The sequence below is a fragment of the Jatropha curcas genome, unplaced genomic scaffold (assembly GCF_041381405.1).
Source record: "Jatropha curcas cultivar XTBG-Jc1 unplaced genomic scaffold, XTBG_Jcur_1.0 HiC_scaffold_73_pilon, whole genome shotgun sequence".
Taxonomy (NCBI): Eukaryota; Viridiplantae; Streptophyta; class Magnoliopsida; order Malpighiales; family Euphorbiaceae; genus Jatropha; species Jatropha curcas.
In genome coordinates this window covers 22,501-32,735 of record NW_028322341.1, presented here as the reverse complement: position 1 = coordinate 32,735, position 10,235 = coordinate 22,501, and the positions used below count along the sequence as shown (strand labels likewise).

Genomic DNA, 10,235 nt, shown 5'->3' with positions numbered 1-10,235 from the left:
TGCTCATAATGATCAAATTATATCTGGCACCTTTTTCACTTTTTCACAGTCATTCTCGATACAATTTTTAAATATTGGATTTTCCGTTATTTAAATCGTGTATCTCCGTCACTTGTAGTGATTTATCATTCAATGAATGACTGAAAAACGATCCATGAATCCAATTAGAATGTTTGTTATTTTCTTATTTTGTACATAAGCAAAACATTCAAAATCTTACTATATCTATATATATATTTTTTTTTCTATACATCACATCTTCTATACATCACATCCAAGGGATTTTCTTCCTATATTTTCTATTTTAGTAAAAATTTTTCAGTAAATAGCAGTATCGTGGATAGGGAACTATACTAGCGACCTACCTAATTTTATTGTAGAAATTTTCAGGATCAATCTTGGACCATGCAAACTAGAAAGACCTTCTCTTGGATAAAGGAAGAGATTACTCGTTCCATTTCTGTATCGCTCATGGTATATATAATAACTTGGGCATCCATTTCAAACGCATATCCCATTTTTGCACAGCAGGGTTATGAAAATCCACGCGAAGCAACTGGCCGTATTGTATGTGCCAATTGTCATTTAGCTAATAAGCCCGTGGATATTGAGGTTCCACAGGCGGTACTTCCTGATACTGTATTTGAAGCAGTTGTTCGAATCCCTTATGATATGCAACTGAAACAAGTTCTTGCTAATGGTAAAAAAGGAGCTTTGAACGTGGGGGCTGTTCTTATTTTACCTGAGGGGTTTGAATTAGCCCCTCCCGATCGTATTTCGCCAGAGATTAAAGAAAAGATGGGAAATCTGTCTTTTCAGAGTTATCGCCCCACTAAAAAAAATATTCTTGTAATAGGCCCTGTTCCTGGTCAGAAATATAGTGAAATTACCTTTCCTATTCTGTCTCCGGACCCCGCCACTAAGAAAGATGTTCGTTTTTTAAAATATCCCATATATGTAGGCGGAAACAGGGGAAGGGGTCAGATTTATCCCGACGGGAGCAAGAGTAACAATACGGTTTATAATGCTACAGCAGCAGGTATAGTAAGCAAAATCATACGAAAAGAAAAAGGGGGGTACGAAATAACCATAACGGATGCGTCAGAGGGACGTCAAGTGATTGATATTATACCTCCAGGGCCAGAACTTCTTGTTTCAGAAGGCGAATCCATCAAACTGGATCAACCATTAACGAGTAATCCTAATGTGGGTGGATTTGGTCAGGGAGATGCAGAAATAGTGCTTCAAGACCCATTACGTGTCCAAGGGCTTTTTTTCTTCTTGGCATCCGTTATTTTGGCACAAATCTTTTTGGTTCTTAAAAAGAAACAGTTTGAGAAGGTTCAATTGTCCGAAATGAATTTTTAGATCTGTAAATTTATCAACATCAAGTTTTTAAAAAGAAAAGAACCCAATTTTTGTTGGTAATTATATTATGTATGATAAAAAAATTGTGAAAAGCTCTTTGCTTTTTTTATATTTTTTTTATACCAGATATTTGGAATTTCTTCTACCGCATCTCTGGCCATAATATGTATATTGGTAAGAAGACTATTTGACTTTATCCCCTTTTTTGTGTTTTTTTTAATCTAAATAAAATGGGAGCAGTGTGATTATCTTACTATTGTCAGATTTAACTGTCATAGAGTGGATCAATAGCTTTTCTATTTTAAATAGAATCCAATTTGACTAGATACTAAGCATAAGATAAGTAAGCGGAAAAGCACAGAAAGGCTAAATTAAATGAGGGGAACAAAGGATTCTAGGAGGTATTATTTTATTCGTCTTCCTAGTCTTCGACACAAGAAAAGGAATTTTCCACATCCCTTTCTTGTGTCAAAACAAAATAATAATCATTCTTGATCCAATTCCTCAAAGATTACTATTCTTAGTTTCTATTTTTTCTAGGTTTATCATAACTTCCTTTTACTTTTTATACGTATAAATTAGATTTATTGCGTATAAAAAAAAGTAAAAGCAGTGGACAAACAAAAAAAGAAAGGGAAATTTTTTAAGCAAATAGAACTTCTTCAATGAACTTCTAAAAAAATTTCACCTTTTATGAGATACTGATACTAAAATCAATAGAGTAAGGTTCTATTAGTATACAAAAATTAGAAAAATGGACGACCGAAATATAGAAAATATGTATTATGCCATATAGGAAAAGGAAATCGAGTAATTCCTCTTATAACTTTGAAAGTATCGATAGATACTATCGAGAAGCAAATGTTCTAAATAAATAAATGGAGTTACTTTTTCAAAAACACCACAGAGTATAATCGAATTTTTTGAAATAAAATATTTGAAATATCAAAAAAAGGCAATCTATTTTGTCACTTATACGAATAAAGTATTCTGATTATTAAGAACCCAACGGGACCCCCTAGAATCAGACAGAGAAAAGGGGGTCCGTTGAGTTCTTACGCTTTCATGTCTACAATCCAGTACGCCCCGTTACTTACAGGGATGAACCCAATCCGGAATATGAACCATAAAAGAAAATGCCTATTAAACCGATCACAAGAATACCGGTTACAGTACCTATTATCCAAAGAGGAATTCTTCCAGTAGTATCGGCCATTTATCCCACTTCCCTCCACATTTAATCAAGTGGTCATGCTAGAGACATAAACAGTCATAGATAATTATGAGATGATATCCTTCCGACGGGATAAGAGAATTCCTATTCTTATTTATTATTCTACTATTTTCTTCTATTAATTTCTTCTATTAATTGAAGAAATAATTAGAAAATAAAACAGCAAGTACAAAAATGAGCAATAACCCCCAGTAGAGACTGGTACGATTCAATTCAACATTTTGTTCGTTCGGGTTTGATTGTGTCATAGTTCTATAATTAATAGGGATTAGATTTATCGTTGGATGAACTGCATTGCTGATATTGACCCCAAAAAAGAAACGGTAGGTACAGCTAATCCGTGAACAGCCAACCATCGTACTGTAAAAATTGGATAGGTTCGATCTATGGTCATTGGGCCTCCTAAAAAGATTTACTAAATTCATCGAGTTGTTCCAAAGGATCAAAACGGCCAGTTATTAATGGAATTCCTTGTCGGCTCTCTGTAAAATATTCATTTGGACGAGGGCTTCCAAATACATCGTAAGCTAAACCCGTGCTGACGAATAACCAACCTGCAATGAATAGGGAAGGTATAGTAATGCTATGAATGACCCAATATCGAATACTGGTAATAATATCAGCAAAAGAACGTTCTCCTGTGCTTCCAGACATACTGAGCTCCACATATTCTTGTACAATCAAAAGGGATCGATTCTGTAAAAGATAAGATCAGTAAATGGGATTTCACTGAAATGGAATCTTGTGAGATCGTCAATATTGTACCAAGGGTTTCTTTAAAATATACCGAATCAGTATAGCTATCCTTCTTCTGACGCAGCAACGCAACTTCAATCAGTATCGAAATGAAGTCCTAGATAATCTCTTTTTTCTTTTTTTTGTTGCTGTAGAATTGTGTATCATAAGATCGGGTAAAATGCGAATTCGACGAGTTTCAATAATAATTCATGAGGGAGATTATCATATTATAAAGAGGATTCTCATATTATATTTCCGCAATTCTTAGATGTGAAATCTAAAAATTTGGAGCTTGTAGAAGAAGAGTTTTTTGTTGGAATCCCCCTTTTTTCATTTTAAAAATGGGTTAGTCATCCATTAACAAGTACCAGTAGTAAAGAATATTCGATGAAAGAAGGAGAACAACGAAAAAAGAATTCTAATATCTAATAATCAATATTCGTGATTCGTGATGCACGTATTCGTATATTAGATTCAAAGGGTCTTTCTTGACACTTAACCACTTTGATTTTTTCAAGTGATCTGATCGTGCGATACTTTTTTTTTCTTCTTATTCGAGATATTATGTGAATGAATCAACTAATAAATCTAATAAGTTAAATTTAAATAAAATTGAAAATAGAAGGAAAAAGTAAAAGGTATTATAAAGAAAAAAGAAAAATAGAGGTTTCGTTTTAAAATTGAAAAAACGATAAAAATTCGATACAAATATACAAAATATACAAATAAATAAATACTAAATAAATAAACTAAAAGAAAGTATCAAAATAGAAAAATTTTATAAAGTTTTTTTGAGTGAAGTTATACAACACAGTTTTTATTACTTATTCTTATTAATTATTTTACTTATTCTTATTAATTATTTTACTTATTCTTATTAATTATTATTAATTAATTATTATTAATTATTAATATTTTTTTTATTAATATTTTTTTAATATTTAATTATTGTATGTAATATTAGGTTTCTATTTTATATTCTATTTTCTATTAGTTTTCTATTTTATTTCTCAAGAACTGTCTAACGAATCTCTTGACTCGGAATCACGAGAATATAAGTAGATGTCATAGATGAAAAATGGATTTCTTTTTTTACTTATATACATTATCATTCTATTTTATTAGTGCTGTCTATAGTCTATAATCTATAATGATAATGATTGATAAATAAATAAAAAAATTCTCAATTGAACTTATTCTTTCATTTGGTATTTTTGTTTATCCTCGTATCTTTCAAAAAATTTAACTTAGGAAAGTGCTTTTGCTTTACAAGCATATGTATAAAAAAAATTTATTTAGCTCCTTAATGCCTACTATAACTAGTTATTTCGGTTTTCTACTAGCGGCTTTAACTATAACCTCAGTTCTATTTATTGGTCTGAGCAAGATACGGCTTATTTGAAATTAATATTTGAAATTAATTGAATGAACAATTTCTAAAAAGAAAAGGAAAATTTTCTACAATATTCCTACAATATTCCATCGATAATATTCCATCGATTCTTTAGTTCTTTACTGTGTTACAATTTTTGTATTGAGATTTATGAGCCATATAGATTAATATTTAAGGATAGATATTACCTCTCTTTTTCCCTTTTTCAAATAAATTGAAATGATTGAAGTTCTTCTATTTGGAATCGTCTTAGGTCTAATTCCTATTACTTTGGCCGGATTATTCGTAACTGCATATTTACAATACAGACGTGGCGATCAATTGGACCTTTGATTAATTAACACTTTGTTTTTTGACCTCCTCCTTTCTTTAGTCCGCAGGAGGTCAAATTCAGATTGCTCCTCTATTTTTTCCGTATAAATTTTGACCTTTTTGACCTAACAAAACAAGAACAGAATCGCGCTCTGTAGGATTTGAACCTACGACATTGGGTTTTGGAGACCCACGTTCTACCTAACTGAACTAAGAGCGCTCTCTTATCACAGTCACAAAAAATGCGACTGTAAGTAAAAAGATTCTTTTTTTAACTCTAATACATCTTGAACGCCTATACTATATACTATCATATATAATACGATAAAAATTATAGTTATAGATTAGGTACGCCTAATTTGAATTGATCTCAATCGATCCCTCGTTATTGCTCAGAGACGAAGTAATAGGTAGGGATGACAGGATTTGAACCCGTGACATTTTGTACCCAAAACAAACGCGCTACCAAGCTGCGCTACATCCCTTTCAATTAGTTTACAATGTTATTCTAAAGAATACCGGTTTTGTTTTCCACATACTTATTTCATTTTCTCCATTGATATACATTTTCTTTTTGATCTCATATCATTATATATAATTATATAGAATTATAAACTTACGTAAATTTCGTGAATGCTCGGGAAAAAAGGGCATATTTTCTTTTTTTAAGTTTTAAGAAAAGGAAAATCTTATCTATCAAATTCTTGTACATTTTAATTTGAATTAGAGATTCCGCGTACAAAACAACTGCAAGTGGCCTTATATATCTGATTATATATGTAGTTATCTGATTAACTATGTATTATCATTATGTATTACAATAAAATAAATATTATTTATTACAATAACAAAAAGAAGGAGGATTTGAAATGCGAGATCTAAAAACATATCTATCGGTGGCACCGGTAATAAGTACTCTATGGTTTGGGTCTTTAGCAGGTCTATTGATAGAGATCAATCGTTTTTTCCCAGATGCGTTGACATTCCCCTTTTTTTCATTCTAGTTATCAACGCGCAGGAGGGGGGGGGGTGAAGAAACGAAGATTCGAGATACAATTAAATATCTGTGACTACTAACCCCTCTTCTTTTTTTATTTAATTAGAATAAGTTAGAAAAGAAAAAAGTGGATTCAACCTCAGCAAAACTCGGAACTCGGGCCCCGCCTTCAAGTAAATTCACTTCAATTAAATTATTCAATTAAATTAGAAGTGGAGATGTGGGTAGTGCAACAGTATTATAAGATGCTTAAATGAAATATTGTACTGTGATTGTAATCTAAACTTCTAATCTAAATATAGTTTAAAATCTTTGTATTACTTATTATTACATTAATATATTAGTTGCAATGAAATCTTTCATAATTTGATTTTGAGTTAGCAACTTCTATTTTTTTCGCTCCTTTCTTCTTCATTTCGGATCGGAAAATAGAAGAATTGAGTGAATAAAAAATCCCAAGGAGGTTCATGGCCAAGGGTAAAGATGTCCGGGTAAGAGTTATTTTAGAATGTACCGGTTGTGTTCGAAACAGTGTTAATAAGAAATCAACAGGCATTTCAAAATATATTACTCAAAAGAATCGACACAATACGCCTAGTCGATTGGAATTGAGAAAATTCTGTCCTTATTGTTACAAACATACAATTCACGGGGAGATAAAGAAATAGATGGAATCGATCGCTTGCGTGTCACCTTTACATACAAGGACATACAAGGAAGATGAAAAATGACATAAATGGCATATTCATATTAATATATAATATGTTATGTTAATATGTTATGTTAATATTCAAATTTTCTATTTAAATTGAAATATTTAATGAAATATTTCAATATATAATTCTAATTTTTTCTATTTAATTCTATTTAAATAGAAAAAATAGAAAATAAACAAGCAAAATCCTATTTCTTAATTCCAAATCATTTTTGATCCAATTGAACGAAATAGGATTTTCGAAATAAGGAATAAACAAACCATGGATAAATCCAAACGACTTTTTCTTAAGTCCAAGCGATCTTTTCGTAGGCGTTTGCCCCCGATCCAATCGGGGGATCGAATTGATTATAGAAACATGAGTTTAATTAGTCGATTTATTAGTGAACAAGGAAAAATATTATCTAGACGGGTGAATAGATTGAGTTTAAAACAACAACGATTAATTACTATTGCTATAAAGCAAGCTCGTATTTTATCTTCGTTACCTTTTCTTAATAATGAAAAACAGTTTGAAAAAAGCGAGTTGGTCACTATAACTACTGATCTTAGAACCAGAAAAAAAAAAAATAGACTTACTCCTCAATTGAATCAAAATTCCAATTTGAACTGAAACATAGATTGATGTTTTGTTCAAAAAAAAAAATGCGAAAATCAAAATTGGATTGTCGTGTTGTAAGAAAAAAACGAATTAGGGAAGAAGAAATTTTTTTTATTGAATGTTTTTTCTCAGAATGTTTTTTGTCAGTTTGACTACTTTATTTGATCATATTATCATCATATTTTATCATACTAATTTCTATTCTACCTTCCCAGAATTCATTCTTCAGAAAATTCCATGTAAAACATTCCATGGATTCCTTCCAATCTCTTTCCAATCTCTTTATTTTATAATGTCATTGGCAATCATATAAAGACAATTCTTATTTACTATAGCGATTTGTGCAAGTATTTTACGATTAAGAAGCAACTGTCTCTTGTACAGATTGTTTATTAATCTACTATAACTTTTGGATACCTTATTCTCGCGAATTGCTGCATTTATCCGAGTGACCCACAAACGACGAAAATTTCCTTTTTGCCTATCTCTATCCCGATGGGCCGAAATCAAAGCTCTTATTTTTTGTTGAATAATAGTTCGAGTAAGTCTTGAATGAGCCCCGCGAAAGCTTGATGCAAATAAACGAATTTTTGTTCTACGCCTCCGAGCTATATATCCTCGTCTAATTCTGGTCATTGAATAAACGAAATTTTGATGAATAACTAATTGATTTCCTTTCTTTCAGTTATTCTTTTCCCCTTTTCTATAATACCAAAACGGATTCTTCCAGTGTATAAAATAATAATTCCAATGGCTTTTGCTACTATAACCTTCCCAACCACGATTTTTTCTTTTTTTCGAGGTATTTTGCCTCAAAATAAGAAACTGTATTGATACTAGGTATCAAACAAAAATTGAATAAATAAATAGCATCGATAAATAAATAGCGGATTTCATCGTTTCTATGGTTACTTCTTAAACGGTGAGGTCTTCTCTATACACCGGAGCCCCCTCCTTCATTTAATTATTTAATCAATGCTATTGTTAACGTGTACAGTTCACACTCTTTGGCTCTACCTATGAATTATCCAGTAATAGGTCTTTGGGTCTATCTATACAGTAACGGTATTTAATTATGAGGATTAGCTAATTAGTTGACCCTGTTAGTCCGTTCTTGCAAGAGTAAGGGCATAATTTTCGCCTTTTAATTTAAATTTAATTTAAATAGGATTTCCCCCGCTTAACGGATAATCATTTGCTACCAATGGGGAATTCTTTTTGTTTTAAATTGAAAATTGAGGTGATTGAATTTGCACCAATGAAACCATAAATTTGATACACAATAGACTAATATGATAGATTTTTAGATTTTTTTTAGATAATGAAGGGGATTCTTCCATTCTATCTTATTCATCTGTACTGATCACAGGTAGTGGAAAATTTTTTCCTTTCTTTTGTATTCTTTTGTACAAGCCCACGATCTGAACAAGTCGCGCATACACCCTAGTACATGTTCCTCGGCGCTGAGGACATCCCCCAAGAGCGGGGGATTTAGTGACATTTCTGATTGGCTGTCTTGTGTTTCTAATAAGTTGTTTAATTGTTGGCATGTTGAATCATATGCATAATGGGCTGGTTTAGATCGATCCTAACCGGATGATTATGCATTTTTTCTATATTAATAAGAATATTAATATTCTATTATTAATATTAAATGTTAAAATATTTATTAAATATTAACAGAATATTAAATTGAAATTCCGATACGAAAAAAAATACCAAATCGCGATTTGCGCGAAATTCCTATTATTTCTTAGGCAACTGCTACAAGGTCAACAATTCCATGAGCTTGGGCTTCTGTTGCTGACATAAAAACATCTCTTTCCATGTCTTCGGATACAATCCATAAGGGTTTTCCCGTTCTTTGTGCATAAATCCTTGTGAGGATTTCGCGCAGTTTCAGTAGTTCTTCTGCTTCCAGGACAAATTCTACTATTTGTGCCTCATAAAAACCAGCAATAGGTTGATGAATCATTACCCTGATGATATAAGAAGAAAATGGTTATTCTATCTTGCATAACATAATACATAAAAAAAATAAGATGACGAGAAGAGATAAAGAATAATAAGAAAAAAGATAGAATTGAACAACCGTACAGGCATTTTTTGTGCATTGCATACGGCTCCACAATAGAATTCGCTTTTACCTTTCATCGAAGAAAAATTTAGAGTTTATCAGGCTTAAATCAGTAAATGATTCAATAACCACCCTTTCCTTGGGAGGAGTTAAAAAACAAAAATACTATGGTGGTCCCGTTGCTTTTTTTCATCAGTGATTTAGCAATCCCAAAGTTTCTTTTTTTGTTTTTATTTGAAAAAAAAAGAAAATAATATAATCTTTTTTGTACTCTTTCATAACATAAATAGTGTTAAGAGCCCCGAAGTGCGAAAACAGAAAAGTTTGTGACGCTGAAATAGGCCCCTGATAGAATAAAATCAGAAATACCCTTACCTTAATATCTCATACTACTCTTTCGATACATAATCTAATGTTAAAAAAAAAATAAAAAAACTGTTCTTATATCGAATTCGAAATGCCATGCTATTATTACTTAATTTTTATATTATATTTCATATGGCGAAGGCATACTTTTCCTTTTTCTTTTAAAAATATTCAAATAAAAACCCATTGGCGCCAAGCATGAGGGAATGCTAAACGTTTGGTAATTTTTCCTCCGACCAGGATAAAAGATCCCATTGAAGCAGCTAATCCCATGCATACTGTTTGTACATCTGGTCGCACAAATTGCATAGTATCATAAATAGCTATTCCGGGTATTACCCATCCGCCAGGAGAGTTTATAAACAAATACAAATCTTTTGTCTCGCTCTCTATACTGAGATATACCATAAGACCAATAAGTTGATTCGAGATTT

At 31.5% G+C, this 10,235-nt stretch overlaps 2 non-coding genes across 2 annotated transcripts; both read right to left on the bottom strand.

Annotated features, from left to right (window-relative positions):
• Window positions 1-5,191: 5,191 nt before the first annotated feature.
• On the bottom strand, window positions 5,192-5,265 carry TRNAW-CCA (transfer RNA tryptophan (anticodon CCA)). Its single transcript has one exon. It is a non-coding gene; the product is annotated as a tRNA-Trp (tRNA).
• Window positions 5,266-5,456: 191 nt separating this feature from the next.
• TRNAP-UGG (transfer RNA proline (anticodon UGG)) lies at window positions 5,457-5,530 on the bottom strand. The gene has a single exon. It is a non-coding gene; the product is annotated as a tRNA-Pro (tRNA).
• Window positions 5,531-10,235: the final 4,705 nt, after the last annotated feature.